Raw genomic sequence first — 19,198 nt, forward strand, 5'->3', positions numbered from 1 at the left:
ATGTCTGGTGACATAGCAGAAGCCTTTAAGTTAGAGGACAAAAAAGGCAGAATAAAATTTCTGCAGGACACACCAGGCCAATGCCTGGGCAGTTAAAGCAGCTATGGCTACCTCCTTTTTCACTAGGATATCCCTTTTCTGGCTCCACCAATTACAGACTAGGATTCTCCCTGAGGAAATCAGAATGCATCAGGGTGTCAACAAATTGGTGGTAGCTGTTGAATTAGCGGCTGACTCCTCCCTGCATGCAGCCCGAGTCTCCTCCAGGGCCCTGGCCTCCAACATCACTTCTCAGCACCTGCTGTGGCTATGACAGTGGCAAGCAGATGCTAGAACCAAATGGAAAGTGGCCTCTGCTCCATATATGGGTTCTTCCCTATTTGGAGAGGACTTAAATCCCTTTGTAGTCGAGAATAAGGACAAGACAAAGGTGTTCTCCTCACTTACCAGGAGGGCTGATAGGAGAGCTTCTCCCTACACCTGTAGACAGCCATTTCATTCCTCAGACTCAGGCCAGAAATTCTCACAATTCCAAGGGTCTTGCCAACCCAGATCAGATCGACCCACAGACAGATCAGGATTTCAAAATAGAAACAAACAACAGTTTCAATCTAGATGGCCCTTTTGTGGCACAGGAGGTTGTCCCTACCATCAATCAAATGACTACTGGACCCTTTCCCCCATCGGTGGCTGACTGGCCCTATTTGCAGACCAATGGGAGACCATCACTTCCAATTCCTGGGTCCTGGAAACAGTGCGATTTGCTCTCACCCTAGATTTTCTGTCCACTCTTCCAAGGACCTTTACCTATTGCCCAACCTCCAAGAACCACTTAAGGAGAAAGCTCATAGACACAGTGGTCCAGCATTTGCTGGACATCCAGGCCATCGAGCTGGTACCAGGGGACCAGAGGGAGCATGGGTTTTAGTCAATTCTATTTGTAGTTCCCAAGTCCTTGTGGGGGATAGGGGGTGGAGAGGGATCCTGGATCTCAATGCTCATTTAGAATACAAGAGATTCAAGGTGCAATCTCTGCAGTCAATCTTGGAAGGCATCGGGGTGTGTGTGATCTCTTAATGTCCATTGATCTGATGGAGGCTTACCTCCACATTCCCATCTATCCCTCCCATCAGAGGTTTCTCGGGTTGTATTACACAGGGGACCATTATCAGTACAAGGCCCTGCCATTCAGACTGTCATCAGCCCCCAGGATCTTCACAAAAGTGATGGCAGCACTGGCTGCACACTCAGAACAATCCTGGTGCGAGTTCAGTGCTATGTGGATGACATCCTTATGCAGTCCAGTTCCAGCCTACAAGCCAAATCAGACCTGACTTACACAGTCCAGGTCCTACAGGACCACAGATTTTCAATCAATTTCCAAAAAAGCCAGCTAACACCCTCCACCCGCCTCCTTCATCTGGGCGCAGTGATAGACACAAATCTATGCGAGGTATATTTGTCCCAGGAATGTCAGGACAACATCAGGTCCTTGATCACCCAGGTCACAGCGAAGCGAGCAGCTCCCCTGGCTTTGCTTTCCCAGCTTCTGGGAAAATTTATCTCATGCATAGCCATAGTACCTTGGCCTGATTGCACACCTGGCCTCTCCAATGGTTCCTCCTACAATTTCAGAGAGCAGGCACTAGCACATCCAATGTCAGTGTCTGACTCTGGTCGGATGTCGGTCATGGTATGTGGATCTAGTGAACTTGTCAGTAGCCCGCTGATGGAGGATTTCTCAGGACAGGATATCTCTCAGCCAGAGGGTCTTGGAACACCCAGAACCTCAGTGGCTCCAATTGACTGCCTGGCACTTGAGAGGAGGATCCTGAGGAGGGATAACTTTTCTAGAAATGTCATCAAAAGAATCCAAGCCTCCAGGAAGCCTTCCATGAACAGAATATACAACGCCACATGGAAAGCGTTCCATCAGTGGTGCACCAAGAAGGGCACGGATCCAACTTTAACCTTAGACTGTCTACTATTGACCTCACCCCTTTCCTAAGAAGTCTGTAGGGGGCGTGCATAAGTGCACCAACGTGCCTACCATCCCTGTCCTATTGTTTCTTTTATATCTTTTTATTTTTCTTATATTTATCCATGTATTCATAACTATGTTTTTACTTATACCTATTATCTTGTAAGCAATTGACATACACAACCCCCCCCCCTAAAAAAAACATGTGGCCTCAGTGCCACAGATCCTGGACTTTCTACAAACAGGACTTGACAAAGGGTTCTCTCCTAGTACGCTACTCAGGCAGGTAGCAGCCCTGTCCACCATGTTGCATTACAGGAAGAGGAATTCCTTCGTATATCATCCGGTCGTCCACTCCTTCCTCAAAAGAGCTGTCAATCTTAGACTGCCAACAGTCCACAGATACCCTTCTTGGAACCTGTCTACAGTGCTACAAGCCCTTACTCAGGAACCATTTGAACCTCTTCAATCAGTAAGCCTACACTTTCTAACACTCAAAGTCGCCTTCTTAGAGGCCATTACATCAGCCAGGCGCATATCAGAATTGGCAGCTCTTTCCACCAGGTAAGACCTCTGCATCTTCCATGACAACAGGGTTGCCCTGCTTCTTGACCCCTCCTTCATCTCAAAGGTAAACTCTCATTTCCACAGGGCTCAGGAATCGTTCTTCCCAACTTTTGCCCTACCCCTTCACATGACAGAGAGCACAGGTGGCACAAATTGCACGTTCAGAGGGCTCTTCGCAGGTACATCAAACGTATATCAACGTATAGTAAAACTGAAGCCCTGTTCATCTCATTTCAGCCATCTTCAATGGCCACTAAAGTCTCTTTTTCAACTATAGGCCGTTGGGCTTGTATAGCCAAGGCCTATGAGACCAGGCTCTTCCAACACCCAGACGGGTAACTGTTTACTCGACCAGAAGTGCATCTACCATAGCTGCCTGGGCGATGCAAGCCTCACTTGAGGACATCTGCAGGGTGGCTACATGGTCCTCCCCATCTCCATTCATAAAGCACTACAGACTGGACACATTCGCCTCAGCAGAGGTGGCCTTGGGCAAAAGAGTGCTACAGCAAGGGCATACAGCAGGAGTACACAGAACTAGACTTCTTCTTGCCCTTAGGGACTGCCAGCTTTGGTATGTCCCATATGTGTGGATTATCCCAAAGGCATGCTGAAGAATATGCATTGGCTTACCTGAACGCAGTTTCTCAGCATGCCTTGGGATAATCCACTCCCACCTTGGCAACAATGTGTACAGATGGGAGGCAAAGCCAGTGCCACAGGAAGATCATCAAATGGCTGTGCCTTCGTCATGACTGGGACTAGGGGACTTCCTGCCCCTACAGGAAGAGGCATGGCAAAGATTGATGACTCAGTCTCTAGCAGAAAGGCAGATTCAACCCATGTGTGTGGATTATCCCAAGGCATGCTGAGAAACTGTTCAGGTAAGCCAATGCCTATTTAACATAGGTCTTTGGCAGAAAGAAATAGGAGAAAGCTTGGAGATCCATGAATCATTCAAGCACGGGACATGCTTGAGGCTTCTACTGCATAAAGGCAGCTCCATGAAGGTTTTTGATTGACTCTGAAAATAAGCTGACAGAGATTCAGTTTACTTCTACTGTTCAAGTACATGGAAAAAATAGTGTTTTTTTTAATGCAAGCATATGTACAAACTGGGCTGCATTCATTCCATAACTTAGAGTTGCCCTGAATTTGGACATTGTTTCAAAATCAAATAAACCATAATATGGTTTGGAACTATATTTAAACTCAGATGCTGTGGTTTGTAAATAGTTGCTTGTGGTTTAGAATACTATGTGAATACAGATGTCGACAACATTATATATACGAATTCTGAAGAAATAAAGAAGCTTCAGAACTAAAAAGTGTATTGTATGACAAGCAAAATCTTTTCAAGGAAAAAATAGCAAGAAAATCCCGTTATTCTTTTGGAAAAGCATCTTGGAATAACCATGATCCGGATGATTGAGAATCTCCATAGGTAGACAGAATAGAATATGTGTGCATTCCTGTGTGTAGTATGTAGATAGTGCAAATCCCCTACATGCATCTCAACATCTGACACATGTAAAACATGCGCTTTGTAACTATATAAGAATGCACATTTTTCATTTGTTCACCTTGTTCCCACCACTCTTTCCACTTGTAGATGCAGGGTTAAGCAATTTTATGATACATGTTTGGGTCTTCTGTAACATGTTAAATCAAATATATCAAATTCAAATAAAAGTTAGTGAGAAAAGCTAGTTTGGAGATTAATTTTCCAGTCTGAGATTCAGTTCAAAGAAAAAAAATATGTGAAGGTCACTGGGGAAATGGCTCCTGGCTCATGTTTCATCTTTAGATCAGATCAGGATATTGCCATCTGAGGCTTCTTTCACAAGTGTTCATTTATTAATGAAACAGTATTTTTAGCCCTGAGGTAAACTGAGAATTTCCAGACATGATGATTCTGTAAAAAGTCTTCAATATTATACAGATATCTTCTGAATTCTTGTGGTAAGGTGCAACCAATTCTTATCAGAGAAAGCAAGAGTTTGCAAGGATTTTGAAATACTAAATATATCTGCATATATGTTTTCAAAAGTTGTTATTATGCATAGTACAAGATGTACATATACATTACATACATATACACATGCACTCCTTCGTAGCAGATGGGACAAAACCAGTGAGCCAAATGGCATAGTACCAAGTGGAATATAAATTGAATTTTGAGACCATTTTACTTTTTGGAGAAATGCCCAAGGCTATGTGATGTGGTACCTTTATGCCTTTCCCAAAGAGATCCATCTGCTGGACATAGATTTTTATCAATCCTATTAATAAGCTCTTTCTTTCCAGAAGTATGACATGAATCCCCAATTCCCTTGTTACATTTGTACTTGTAGACTTTCATGCACTCTCTTTCAAAGTCTAATCAGTGAACATACTCTTAAGTATTTTGAAAGAGGCCCAGAGGCTAATGACATCAGATGGGAAATTAATTCATGCAGTTAGCAACTGCAGAATGATGGTGCCAACCAAAGAATTATGATGATGTATTAACTCCTTCATGAAGTAGCAAAAGTGAAAACACCTCCTCCAAATCTAAATCATGCACCTTTTTGCTCTGCTAACTTCTTTGTGATCTGTTATTTATGCTGCCAGAAAATAGCATGGAGTCGACGCCCACAGCCCAAAAACACAATTCAATTTTTGTACAGTGAATGCAGCCATTCACTTTTGTAAAAGGGTGCAAAGAACAAGATGAGAAGTACCTCTTGTGCTCACATTCTTTGGCTTATGCAAAAAGAAGCTCTTTGCTTTCAGAAATATCAAGCACAAGATTATGAAGTATTTATATTTTTTAATATAAATGCTATTTGGAAATTGCCCCTCAAAGGGAACCTGCAAATTACCATTTCTTTTGCACCTCCATGAACTTTTTGCCTACAATCCTGCCCCTATTCAAGTATTGCTTTGCTGTAGAAAGTGGATGGAAGCTGTATTTCTTCCAGGAGGTATTTAGTTCTCTATTATTTTCTGGTGTTTGTAAATAGGAATGGAGTGCCTGAATGTTTTTGTGAGTTGAAATTATGCTATATATTTTGAAATTGAAGTTTTGAGGTTACCTGCTGCATATGCTGCTGCATATGCTACTGCATTTATGTTCCACACACAGTCATAGAGCTAAAACTCTTTTTTCATTTGATAGAAGAGAGAGTATATATCCTAACCACATTATCTGTTGGCAGTCCTGATGAAAGTGCTCCCCTCTTCAATTATTGATCCCTGAAGGAAGTTCTATTAATGCTAATGGAAGCTTCCCTCTAGGGCTGATAAGACAACCATTTCTTCAGGGTCAAACAGAAAGATAATTATAGTAACCCTTTTCTTCTCAGGATTTCTGGTCTCAGTAAAAATGGGGTCACCAATACTTCTTATTAATTGATACTTTAAAAATGAAGTAGGTGGATCAGGAAGCAAATATCTGGCCACACCTAGGAGAAGAATTGAAAACTGCTGTTTATAACTTCAAATGAAGTCTAACCTGCCCAGTTTTTTAAACCCAGCAATATTGTCATTGTTAAAGTTAATTTAACATTCCATTTTAATTGAACTTCTCTTCTTACCTCCTACAGAGAAACAAAAGAAACTGTAGAATGTTAGCACTCACTACTCTCCTAGAAGAATGAAATATTTTGGGAAATATTTAAAAGGCAGAATATTATATTTCCCTAAATCAGAACTGGAAAAACATGGGTCTTTTTAAGAGGCAGAAAGCAACTCCCACTTTCCTTAATAGCCCCAGCAGGAGTTAGTTTGAGGAAAGCTTTTAGAAATGAAGATTTAGTAATCCATTCAAGACAGGATATTTTGAAACAAAGGCAGAATGGTAGGATTAGAAGCAACCATCACTCAAGATCCAACACAGGAAAAAGCCATTGTCACAATAGGAATTGCCCAACACCCTTTCAGGACACAAGCCCCTTCATTGCATCACCCCAAACTTCAATCAAACGTAGCTCAGACAAACACCTAGGATTTGTTCTTTGCCTAAAGAGCCAGCTATGACCCTTACATAACCCCTACATGGCTCCATGGGAGTCTGACAACAGCCAATGTTCTTGCACAGGAACAGGAAGTCCAAGTACAAAGCCCAAAGGAGATATTAAAACCCTCACTCTCAATTCCATTTTGTCAGTTGCTTAAAACAAAACAAACTACTAAAAGTAATCATGGCTTTGGTAAAGGAAAAAGGAAAATAATCAGCGATATAGTGACCAGCAAAAGCCTTTCTGTGATTCAGAAATAAAATATTTTAATAATCTTGAAAGTAATATGACAGATCCACGGTCTGTTTGTGTTGCTAGGACTAGCATAGCAGGATTGCAAAAATGCCCAAAATTGCTACTCCATCTAGTGGTTGACCAGAGTTTTGGAACTCAAATCCTGTTTGTGTCTGTCTTTTTGTCACATGATCCCTGCTTAAACTGTTTTTGCAGGACTGGAAAAATTCTGTTTCATTAGAAATGAATTATTATAAATTATTGATCTGCTGTTCAGATCAGCTTGAGAAACACTGATCTAGACCTTCAGTTCTTATTATCCACGTAAAAGATGTAGTTTGTTACATTTGGAGGGCACCAACCTACAAAATATTCACAGTTTAGCATTTGTATCAAATACCTATTCCACGTTAATAGGGTTAGTACATTTGTTTCCCAATATTAGAAAGCTACCTAATTCAGACTTTATTCCTACACTGTGTACATGAAGCTTTCCAAAAGTTTGAGGCTGTGAGTTGTTATGTTTTGGATTCTCCTCCCACCTTCTAGCAGTTAGTTTTTTTTAATGGAACTTACACCCAACTCCTGTTTTCTTTGTTGTTAGGGGTGTGTTAGGCAAACCAGTGTTACCTGTAGAGTTACTGCCTTTGGGTTTCTTTCAGTGTGATGTAATAAAAAGTATTTGAAGGTAAACAAGAAGAAAATTTTGGTTGAGTTTCTGTGTGCATGTGTTTGTGTGTGTGTATGCGTGTACTCTTACAAGAGCGAGAAAAAGGAGCAAAGCTAAAAGAAGCATTTTCCATGCAATTTTAACTGTTGAAAACGGCTTATAAATCTTATTACAAGAATGATAAAGGGAAAGAGACTGTTCCGAAGAGCAAAGGTGAGTCTGGGACCCAAATTCGTTCTGTCTGAGATAGAGGAGAGAGTTTATGTTCTTTCTTCCAGAGTGGAAGTCTGAACTACTGTTTAATTTAACATCTCAAGATAAATAGTTCTCAGTCAAAATTTCTGGGGTATTTGGACTGAGGCTTTGTGGTCTAGGTGTTCTTCAGTGTTTGTTTTATGAACCACAGAAAGGAAATATTTACCTTGCTAGAAATCAAAACAAACTTTATTTTTTATTTCATTTATTATATTTATATACTATCCATTTAGCTGTTTGGAGCAACATTGTGCAGCTTGTACTGTACATTGTACTGTATAGTAGCAAAAACAAAACAAAAGAGGATTCTAGATCCTAATGAAGTTTTTACTCTTTTTACTAAAGAATATAAAGAATATGTCCTACATTTGTATATTAAACAGTCCCAGTCAAGTCAAAAATTGATTTCCCCCACAACTGAAAAACCAGTAGGCCAGGGATAGGGAACCTTTTATGGCTCACTCAGGAATTCTGGGAGTCCATAAATGATAGAAGAGCCAAGTTTCCCTACTCCTGGGTTAAGATATGCATTCGGTGCTTTTCTTGAAATGTGTATCTGGTGGTGACAGCAGCAATGTTCAGATGGACAGCTGTAATCTATTTTAAGTCTACATAAGAAACCAAGTTCAGAATCAGCTACATAACTGGCCAGGTTTACAGTGTTTGCTAATCCAGTTTTGGATTATTGACTGTGGTTATCATATGAATGTGTGTGAACCTATTCTGAAACAGAGGGAAAGTTTCAGCAGTGGAGAATGCCACCATTTTTGGAGATTTCCGAAAAATGAGAGATTTGGGGAATATGGGATGGGATTGGTAAAGGTAGAAACATGCACCATTCTTTTTTTCTTCTTCAAATCTAGTAGTTTGGTAAGATTGTATAGTTCTAAATCAAGGTACCACATTACATTGTATTCTCTACATTTAACTTTGTGTTCAGAGTTCAGTTTGGAGTGAGCTTATTGTCAGTTGTGGGGGTAGGACTACAGCATCAAAAATGCCAAGATCTTTGAAATTTATAACCCAAACTGTGGATGTAGTCAGCTCAAAGGAGAAAAATAGAATAAGGGAGTAGCAGCTGCAATTTTTTTTCAAATACCTGCATAGATATATTTTCTCATTTCTTGGTCTGTCATCATCACAAGCTTGCCTTATCACCAGAGTTTCTACAACTATGTCATGGTCACATGTCCATAATATTTTAAAGGAAGAACATCAGTCTAAGTTGCATACCAAGCAATAATGATCAGTTTAATTTTGGCTTATGAACCGTTAATTTTTTATATAAATCATGACTTCCGATTTAATGTAGATCAAAGGAAATATTTTTCAATACATTTATATATTCAGGAGCAAGTCAGAAGTGGTAGACCCATATGAGTCAATCAGTGTTGTACCAAAATTTGCCTTGAAATTAACAGAATAACATATTGGAAGAACCTTGGAGTCTTCTAGTTCAACCTATACCAAATCTATTCCAGACAAGTGACTGACCAGTCTGTTCTTAAAAGCCTCCAGTGATGTATTTAACCATACAGTGATATATTTACGGTATTTAAAGTGTTTCTGATTATTTAGGAATAACATTTCACCTAACTTCCTTGGCTAATACAAATTATTCTTCAAATGCGATCTTTTCCATGCAGCTTGTCAAGGAAGGACAGTCTGACAATCTTGTTTTTGGTCAAAACTGCTATTACTCCTCCAACACTGGAGTTTATATAAGCCATGATCCAAAAGATAGAGCAATAATTTATCAATCCCATCATAATTTATTTATAATTCATGTTCATTGTGGTGCAAAAAATAATTCACTATTTCTCAACACTCTGCATTTTCTTCCTCCTATTCCACTGCTCTCTTACAATTAGTTTGTAAGCTCCTTGGTCAAGGAACTGTAAAATACCAGATTCCTGCATTTCAGAAGAAACAGTTTTATAACATGGCATGCTTTGAAATTTAAATTTTAGCTCTAATTAATTTACAAGCCTTTCATATGATACAGAATATCTTCATTTAATAATTCTGGGCCATATTTGTTAACATTGACCTTTATTTGTGGGTCAAACCAAAACGTCAGGCTGAAAACTCACTTAAGACGTACATTATGAGTAAACTGCTATATCTGCTATTTCTTTGGTGTATTTGAATAACCAAGTAGGTGTGAAGAAGCTGTAAGGAAACGCAGGAAGCGTGCAATGATCTCATAGGTTTCCCATTAGGGAACTGATCAATGATCTAGCCTTTTTCACTTAGTATCTCCTTCAACTCTAATTAAGAGTTTCTTTGACATATGGCACTTCAAGATTCACTCTTTCTTGATGTAGCTCTGATTAAAGAACAGAGCAGAATGTGAAACTCAACAAGAAAAGGGTGAAGTAAGATTCCTTAGAAGGATATACAGAGGAAGAAATCACCCTAAGTTTTGGTGCTAGCTTTGCTATGAAAAAAGATCAGAAAGAAAAGGCTAATTGGAATCTTGGAATAATGCAATATTTATCAGTCAAATTATGACTGATAAATTGTTATTTTAGCCATGAGTAATGGAACAAACCACACTTGGTAGGTTTAATTCAATATGCTAAAACATCAGCTATAGTTTACACAATTTTTTACAGTGCATCCAAGCCACTGAACCTCCAACTAGTTTCAAATGTATTCTACAGAAAGTGTAAAATCAAAGGTGTGTTTAGGATAAAACAGGTGATCATTTTAATATACATTGAAGAATATAAAATGATTTGATTTATGTAGCCTGAACAAGCTATAAATGTCAAATAAAGGAGCATGGGATGAATTTGTTCCCAACTTAAGTTGCACATTTCTATCCATCTCATGGCTCTTTCAATATATACCACTATATGACGAATAGACTCAGTAGCCTGAGTCTGTTTTTCTTCACTTTTTAACAATACTGAAACATTCATACTCCTATAGTTATGTATTTTGAAAGTCAAACTTGTTTCAGTTGGTTCTAACTTTGAGAACTGCAGCTGCAATTTTGGATTAACCAAAGTTAACATCCAGTGCAAACAATACAGTAAACATATATATATAGTGACACATGAGAACAACAAACATGAAATAGCGCCACACGACTCAGAAAAAAGTATGTTTTTAAGGCTTTCAAAAATGCCAGCAGATATGAGAGACTATGGTATTTCAGAAGCCAGTCACTTCATTAGAAAATGCCCACTTGTTAGGCCCTTCTAGATCAATAGCACTTAGACTTATATACCATTTCATAGCGCTTTACAGCATTCTCTAAGCGGTTTACAGAGTCAGCATATTTCCCCCAACAATCTGGGTCCTCATTTTACCAACTTCTGAAGGACAGATGGCTGAATCAACCTTGACAGGTGAGGGTCGAACTCCTGGCAGTGAGCTGAAGTAGCCTGCAATACTGCATTCTAACCACTGCACCACCACGGTTAGATCACATGGCCTGATGGTACCAATAGAAACTATTGGAGAGAGGCAACCCCACAACTATAGGCGAGAGGCCACTCCATGGCCCTGCCTATCAGAAGCTGAATCAGCGTAGCTCCTGGAGCAAAAGTGTAACATGGTGTACCTATAAATACCTCTGCTTTCACATTCTATATTGTTGCATGTCTGGATCATGTAATCATGCTGAAAACCACCAAATTAGATCTCCCCATGAGAAATGTACAGTACAGTATGAATAAAATGAGCAACATTCCATGGAAGAGATGAAGGTGAATAAAAGATCTTTACAAATCTCTGGAAATTCCCTTTTCTGACAAAGCTGCTGCTGAAACCTTTTCTCCTCCCACAATTTCACAACTGCCTTGTTTGCTTGAACCAGGTCTCTTAGAAGCCACAATATTCCAAAAAGAAATTTGAGCTGTTAATCATTCCATTTGATCCAGGACTGCCAAGCTAGTTTTACTCTTCGGAACAGCTGTTGTTTTCTTTAATTAGCACAAATGAAGGCTTGGAGGATAGAGATGTTAAATATATCAAATATGATTCCTAGATTGAGTTTCCATTTGTTGTGCAATGTTTGTGAAGGAAGCTACACAATTTTCTTTAGGGTACTGAGTTGGATCTTCAAAATCTGCTTTTCTTGTACTCTTCTTTGAGATTTCTTTCTTTTAATAAAATAAAATAGATATTATTTTCCTGATCTGCCATAAAATCTCTCTCAGGTCATAGTTGTGTTAAGCCACAAGAATCATATTCCCACAATCCACAGGTGCCCAGAGGACTTGGCAAAACTACAGTACTGCTATCTGTAATTTTACAGTTTTGTTATTTTTGGGGCTGACATCCCAGGTACTTTTACAGTGTTTGGCCAGTAGGATTGCAGGAACTGAGTTGTACTTTACTGGAACAATCAATAAAAAATTCTTAGGAGAAGCAGGGGCATCATGTGATGGATGGATAGTTGCATTTTGTTGTTCTGTTAGCCAAATGTGACTGAAAAAATCTGTTTAACCTGATAGAACAGTGTTTTGTTTCTCAGTACAAAAGAATTCAAATGGTAACAGGTAGCTGGAAAGACAGAGATGGAAACTGATTTCAGTATCCCATGGAACAGCTTTAGCTACCATTAGAAGATTTAAAAATTATTTAAACAGTAAATAATCTATTAAACATAGATTTAACAACTAACTGGGCAACTGTTATAGCATTTAAATTAGCAAATTACAAATCTGGGTGATGCATTGTTCTAAGCCATTGTTAGTTGTGATTTGTTGAATAAGCCAAAATTATTTTCACATAACAAGTCAAATCATAATTTGTAGTAGCGTGGGGGTGGGGTGCCATACAATAATTGCTGGATTTACTTGGCATACTAGGCCAAATAGAAAATACTATCTTTAGTGTATGAATCAGATATATTTTTTTCAAATGTGGCCAGACTTCATTGAAGTATTTTTGGCTATTCTAATCTGTCTTGAGCAGAATTTTAATGTTGCTGCAAAATATAGTTAGCACCAAGTGCCCAATCATAAATGAAAAAGTGTATGAGGAAGGAGGACATTAAAGGAGGAAGGAGGATCCATCTGTCTCTGGGCTGCTTCATACCATTTCACAAATCTGTGAAAGCTACTTAAATTGCATTGCTTGACAGATATTTGCATGACACACTCAAGTGCAAGTTATTCAATCACATTTTAGTTTTGTGTATTTTATGTACTCAGCTCATGTGGTCAGTTTATGATTTATTGTGACCATTTAAAAAACAGATTAATTGTATAAAAGCATGTTTAGATAAATGATAGAGAGGTATTATGACGTTCTGTTACAGGAGATTGCTATGCAAATAAAGTTGGTTTCTATTAGCCTTTCTTAACAGTACTTGCCTATTGTGAAGCTTGTTCTTTGTGGTGATGAGTCATTGCCCACAACTGGTTCCTCATATAATGAAAACTACCCACATGAAATGATTGAGCAGTCTCTGTGAGGGATCAAATTATTTTTCTTAATAGGAGGCTTCCTATGAGATAACATGAGAACATCAGTGTATGTGCGCCCCAAACTGACCTAATAATCTGCCTCTATATGGAATGGAAAGTCAGCATTTCATTCTGGTGGCTCTTTAGTAGCTTCCAAAGGTATTAATAACCAAGGATAAACATAGTTTTCTGGAGTCATTTTTGAATTCCAGATAAAGATGGGGAATTATTGTTCTCTTTGCACAAGGCACAAATGACCAGGTTCAAGTTACCATACTTTGGACACATTCTGCAAATGTCTAGCTCTCTGAGCAAGTATATAATGTTGGGAAAGATAGAAAGAAAAAGAAGAGGATGTCAGCAGCAATTACCGAGTCAGTGGGTGCATAATTGGAAGACCTGAAGGATCATTTTGGCCACAGATCATCCTGGAGAAAGTTTATGTGGCCTCCAAACTCAATCAAAGTCTAACAAACCATTTCCTTTTCCTGTCATATTTGGCTTTCTGCATCAGTGCTAATTTCCAGGGCTCCAGTCCAAGGAGACTTTTTAAAGATTCCCTCTGCTTCTTATCTTGCCATTTCACATCAGAGAAAGATTAAAGTATAGAATAAACAGCCCTGTATTTCAATACCTGCCAGAAAACTTGCATTGTCTTTCTTTTTCATATACACAATGTTTTCATGAATGTTTGCCTTTACAATACTATTTTAATGGTTTGATAATACAGTATTTAATAGCTCCAAAATTTCACCGATATAATAAAAGGTTTATTTATACTTTTTTTTAAAAAAATCAGCTGGTTGAATTGTTGAGATTTTAGTAACTCTCAGTGAGGCTTATGCTCAAGGAAGCCATTCACTTTTAGTTTAACCTGTTGGCTGAGTGTATACAACTTGTGAAAGGGGTGACATTAGCAAGGCAGGGGACCAGCTGTTTCAGGTTTATTCTGTAAATACACAGCAATTATCAAAGTCTACTAAGCAACCTGCAAGCATTATTTAATTAGAAGGGTGAAGAACCCTAGAGTTTCAATTATTGAGGATATATGTAATCTTTGACACACTGAATTACAATAGACAGTTAATTGTTGTGTGTGAAACTTCACTGTTGATTGTAATATATGAATTCACTGCCAAGTTAATCTAAAAAGTTGAACTAAGGAATAAGTATCAGATCAGTGATTTATGCCAAGCACAAGTGTGAAGATTGGCAACAAGTTAACATAAAATATAATTGCTTGGTTAATGACAGCGTGCTGTGAAAATTCTGTGGTTAGTAATGGTTCCATGTGTTTTTTCTTAGTCATATAGGACTTATTGCTTCCCATAAAGCTCAATGATCTTTTAAAAGAAGAGAGATATTACAAAAGGTCTGATTATGGTCACCATATTGAAATAGGGATTTAATGATAAGCTTTCAGTATGTTTCACTTTGGGCAGTCTTGGGTGGGAAATAGAGAACTGAGGTTTAGCATCATCTGAAAGGCCACATGATCCGAATCTCCTCCACATGAATCAGTCAGTCAACAAAATCCCCAAACTGCTTTGGAAAGTTTGATAGGCTAGGTCAGGGTCTGCAACCTGCAGCTCTGGAGTCACATGCGGCTCTTTCAGTCCTCGGCTGTGGCTCCCTGTCGGCTGATCTCACCACTGGCTGCCCCTCCCTCCCCCCATCACTCCTCACCTGGCCTAAGAAGGTAAGGGTGATGGCGGGGGATGGAGACTTGCTCCATATTCCAGAGCAGGAGATGACTGGGTGGGAGTGAGTGACATTAAGTTGGCCATGCCTACCCAGTCACACCGGTTGTTAAATTATTGGCTCCCAGTGATTTTTTTTCTGTGGGAAACGGGTCCAAACGGCTCTTTGACTGTTTAAGGTTTCAGACCCCTAGGCTAGATTAATTGGAAGACTGTCTTTCACTAGATTACTGATTCTGAGAAAGGGTCTGCAGCTTGTTAATAGTCCATTAGATGCTTTGTTACAACCTTGTCATGTCCATCAGCCTGTTTGCCATGTCAGCCTGTGTATTACTCACCACATTCCAGTCGCATGGTAAACGTCTGTTCATGACCTCAGTTCTGCCTCCCTGTAGACCTGGGCAGTCACTCAGTTTGCAAAGTTAGATCAATGGTTGAAAACTGGCTCACTGAGTATATATGTAATAACATAGTAGCAACATGAATATACAGTATGTTCAGAAAATGGTAATACAATAATGAAAAGACATTGGGTGCAGTTATCAACTTAAGCTGCATGTGCTATTCTAAATGGATTTCACATCAGCAATCCCAAAAGTATCAGTAAGTACAATATGAAGTTCATTGAATTCTTATTTATTCCTAAGTCTTTAATACTCAGGTATTTCTATTAGAAATCAATTCTTGACCTGCAGATTTGTGCTAAAGATTGCTGCTGATGTGGAGTATATGCAAAATAATTCAGTGGAAAATAAAAACCTAACAAGGCATTTAGAAATGGAGCCGATGGAAAAATAAGCAGAAATGCAATAAGATTTTTTTTAATGTGAACTACTTTGCTTTTAAAGATGAAAGTGTAGAGGGAGCTACTATCTGCATTTTTCAAAGTTTAATGATCCACAATTGCAGGAGATTTGAGGAATACTGAACCAGACGTTTGGTTGATTGTAGTTTTGTTTATTTGTTATTTTATAGATTATTTGTTTGTAGATTACCTAAATGTAGGCTAATTTGATAGCTGAAGATGATTATTTGATTTTAAATTCTGTTGAAGATGGGTGGGCTTATAGAGTTGGCCTATTAGTGGGGAAAACGGCTAATCATCTTGTAAGGTTAAAAAAAAGTTTAAAGAGCAAATAGTTTATTCATTGCTATCAGAATAGTAGTCCTGCTTTTAGGATGATGAGAGAGGATTTAACAACTGTTTCCTGCATTTGGCTGAAAATAAATTGGTGTGTTTTATCAACTGTGTTTATCTTGTTATAATTTGTCCTTCCACATCTAATAAAGCAAGATAGGCTGAAAATATTTGAGGTTTCAATCCAATTCATTAAACTTTTCTGTAGCAATATACCCACCTTCAGTGTCATGCTTTCCTAACTGATTTTGTTTTTGGAAAAGGCAGACATCCTGTTTCCAATTTCCTTCTCTTCCTTTTCTATCTTGGTTTAAAACTGCAGTCTTGTGCGTAGTTTACTTAAATATCCTTAAAGTCAGGGAGATTAACATCTGAATAAATTAAGACTCAACTATTGTAACATTAGAACAGTTTTTCCTTAATACACAGAATTACAGAAGGCCCTTTGGGGGATCTGACATTATTGTTTCAGAAAAAGAGGTATAGTTCTTCTTCCCTTTTTCCCTTCAGAGGAAAATTAGGCTTCATTTGTATGTGTCACATGTGTACTCTGGATATGTACTGTATCCAGATTTCTGGATTTGCATGATACACTGAATCATCCACTAAGGGCATAGACTAGATTGGCGGATTGGACATAGCTACTGTGGATCTACTGTATATCAGTTATGTATTTGCCATAACAAAAATTATTTGAATATCAAACATAAAACTTTGCTGGTATCTATATGAACTTGCAAGATTGCTGTATCCTTTAAGTGATTATAGATGGTTAGTAGTTCTGGCTGATTGTTTGGTGATGCCATACACCTACACAGTTTGTGGTGTACAAGCCACAACAGTACTGTTAATACACATAAATAATTGCTGGTTCTAGAGTCAATCTTCCATATTAGTCATATTTATTGTGCTAATGGAAGATTTCTGGATTCTACAGCTTTAGTTTTCTGTCTCTGTTATTTATGCTATGGATAAACAGAGCTTATTTAAATGCCATATAACCACTTTGATATGGTAGAAAAAGCTTGTGTCAGCCAAACAAGCGTACTTCTAAGAATCATGCTAGAAATGTGTCTGTGTCAGTTCTTGCCAATCAATCTTCCTGGCTGAAAATGCAGTGACAGCAAAACACAGGGCTGAAGGTATACTTTCATTCTCTTTTGAACTAAAGTAATGTTAGGACTGATTGATCTGAGACAGTCTTTTCTGTCTGTAGCAGGGGTCTCCAAACTTGGCAACTTTAAGACTTGTGGACTTCTGGCTATGCTGGCTGGAAAATTCTTGGAGTCGAAGTCCACAAGTCTTAAAGTTGCTAAGTCTGGAGACCCCTGGTCTATAGGAACCAAAGCATAAAAATACAGAACCATGAAGATTTTCCATCCATCAAAAGAAAACAAACATTATGTTATATCCCTGTGGTCAGGAGTTCAGCAATGATTAATTTCAAGTTACATTAGCACAAAGGAAGCTATGACCCATCCCTTTTTAGCCTTTCTGGTCTAGGGTTTAAAAATAAAGACACCCTCCAATTAAGTGATAACTTAGCCTCAGAAGATTATCTCTACAGCTTCTGTAATTTCTCAGTCTTGCAGGAAATTGAGATTTCAGAAGGGACTTAAGTCTAAAGACAGCAATAAGCATGGTGGGGCTAAGCCTTCTTAAGCCCTCAATTGTCCAAGACAAGGCCTAGACAACAATTCCACTAATGAAAGATCTAAGCTTGTGGCTTCCTGCACTGAGCTCTCCAAGGTACTGACTATTTTTAGTTTTGTCAGAACCAAACCTTCAGTTATTGGTTGTATACATAATATGTGTAGGTCAAGAAGGAAGACTAAATGTTATGTGAAGAGTTAAGACTGGTTGCTACTGAAGTTAAGGGAGTTAGTTTTAGCTCAAATATCTCTGTACTTCTTTGGAGCTAAACTAACTTTTTCTAGCCAGCTAGATTATACGAACAAGAGTGAGAGGATAAATCTTTTTATTACTGGAATGTATTTGAAGTCACTTCAATTAGTACATATATGTGGAAATTTTGCAGTTTTGGTTAAGAAAGTCAGATTGTTTCAAGTCAGATTATCGGCCATTAGTTGGACTGCTGGGAGAGGCTATAATTTAATTCAATTGATATACTATGCCATGGGCTAGATGGCTAGATTCATATAGTGCTTCTAACTAGATCAGAAAGAACTATCAGCTGTGTTCACACAACTTGCTATGCTCAGTTACTTTTAACCTTAATTAGTTTTTTGTGGTTTAGCATGTTATGTGAATCTAGCACATTTAATTTATGATTCAATATATTGTGTTACCATAGAGGTTAAACATGTTTTCTACACTCAGTGTGAGTTTAGTTTAATATATCATTCAACTATGCTATAAATTGAAATGTTTGTAATCAAATCTTGCTATGGGCTACCTAGCATTATGCTATGAACCTGGACCAATGGTTACATTATTGTTATGTAATCAATAATACTTTGGCTACCAAGGCATAAGATGGGGCAATAGCACTTAAGACTTATACCTCTTTATAGTGCTTTACAGCCCTCTCTAAGTGGTTTTACAGAGTCTGCATCTTCATTTTACCCACCTCAGAAGGCTGAGTCAAACTTGAGCCTGGTGGGATTTGAACTGCCAAATTGCAGGCAGCCAATAATCAGCAGAAGTGGCCTGCAATACAGCACTCTAACCACTGTGCCATGGAGCTTATAATGTACTGATACATAGTACAGCCCCTCTAATCATGTCTTCCTCCTTCATGCTTTGATTGGTGTATGGGCATAGGCTAACCGTTTTGAAAATGAACACATTAGGTCAAGGGGTTAGTCTTTCCTCACTCTACATGTAGAGGCTGTAATGCAGATTAATTTTGTTGTTGAGTTTTACAGCTCACTCCCACCTTTCCACATCTCACTAAAACCTTGTAACTCAAGTACACCATAGCTGAAATGATAATAAACACTTCTGCATTTCGGGAATGAAGAAGAATTCAGAAAAACTGCTTCAGAATCCTCATATGGATATGGCCATAGCATCTAAGCTCATTTCAATTTCCAGATTTTACCACCTGGGATTTCTTATATATCCACAGTTTAAAATCTATTCTTATGTACATCAATGTGATCATACATGTATGCACGAGATCAGGGGTTCACAGCCCCTGAGGCCACATCCACATCTCCCGGGGCCACTTCCCCCATCAGGCCTTGAGTCTTTCTGAACCAGG

The 19,198-nt window shown here is 38.6% G+C and overlaps 1 protein-coding gene across 2 annotated transcripts in view; it reads left to right on the top strand.

The window, feature by feature from the left end:
- Positions 1 to 19,198, top strand: part of SH3PXD2A (SH3 and PX domains 2A) — a 227,394-nt gene that overhangs the window by 39,205 nt on the left and 168,991 nt on the right. The window lies entirely within an intron of this gene.

This window comes from Pseudonaja textilis, chromosome 4 (genome assembly GCF_049901715.1).
Source record: "Pseudonaja textilis isolate UNSWEBS1 chromosome 4, rPseTex1.2, whole genome shotgun sequence".
NCBI classification, from domain to species: Eukaryota; Metazoa; Chordata; class Lepidosauria; order Squamata; family Elapidae; genus Pseudonaja; species Pseudonaja textilis.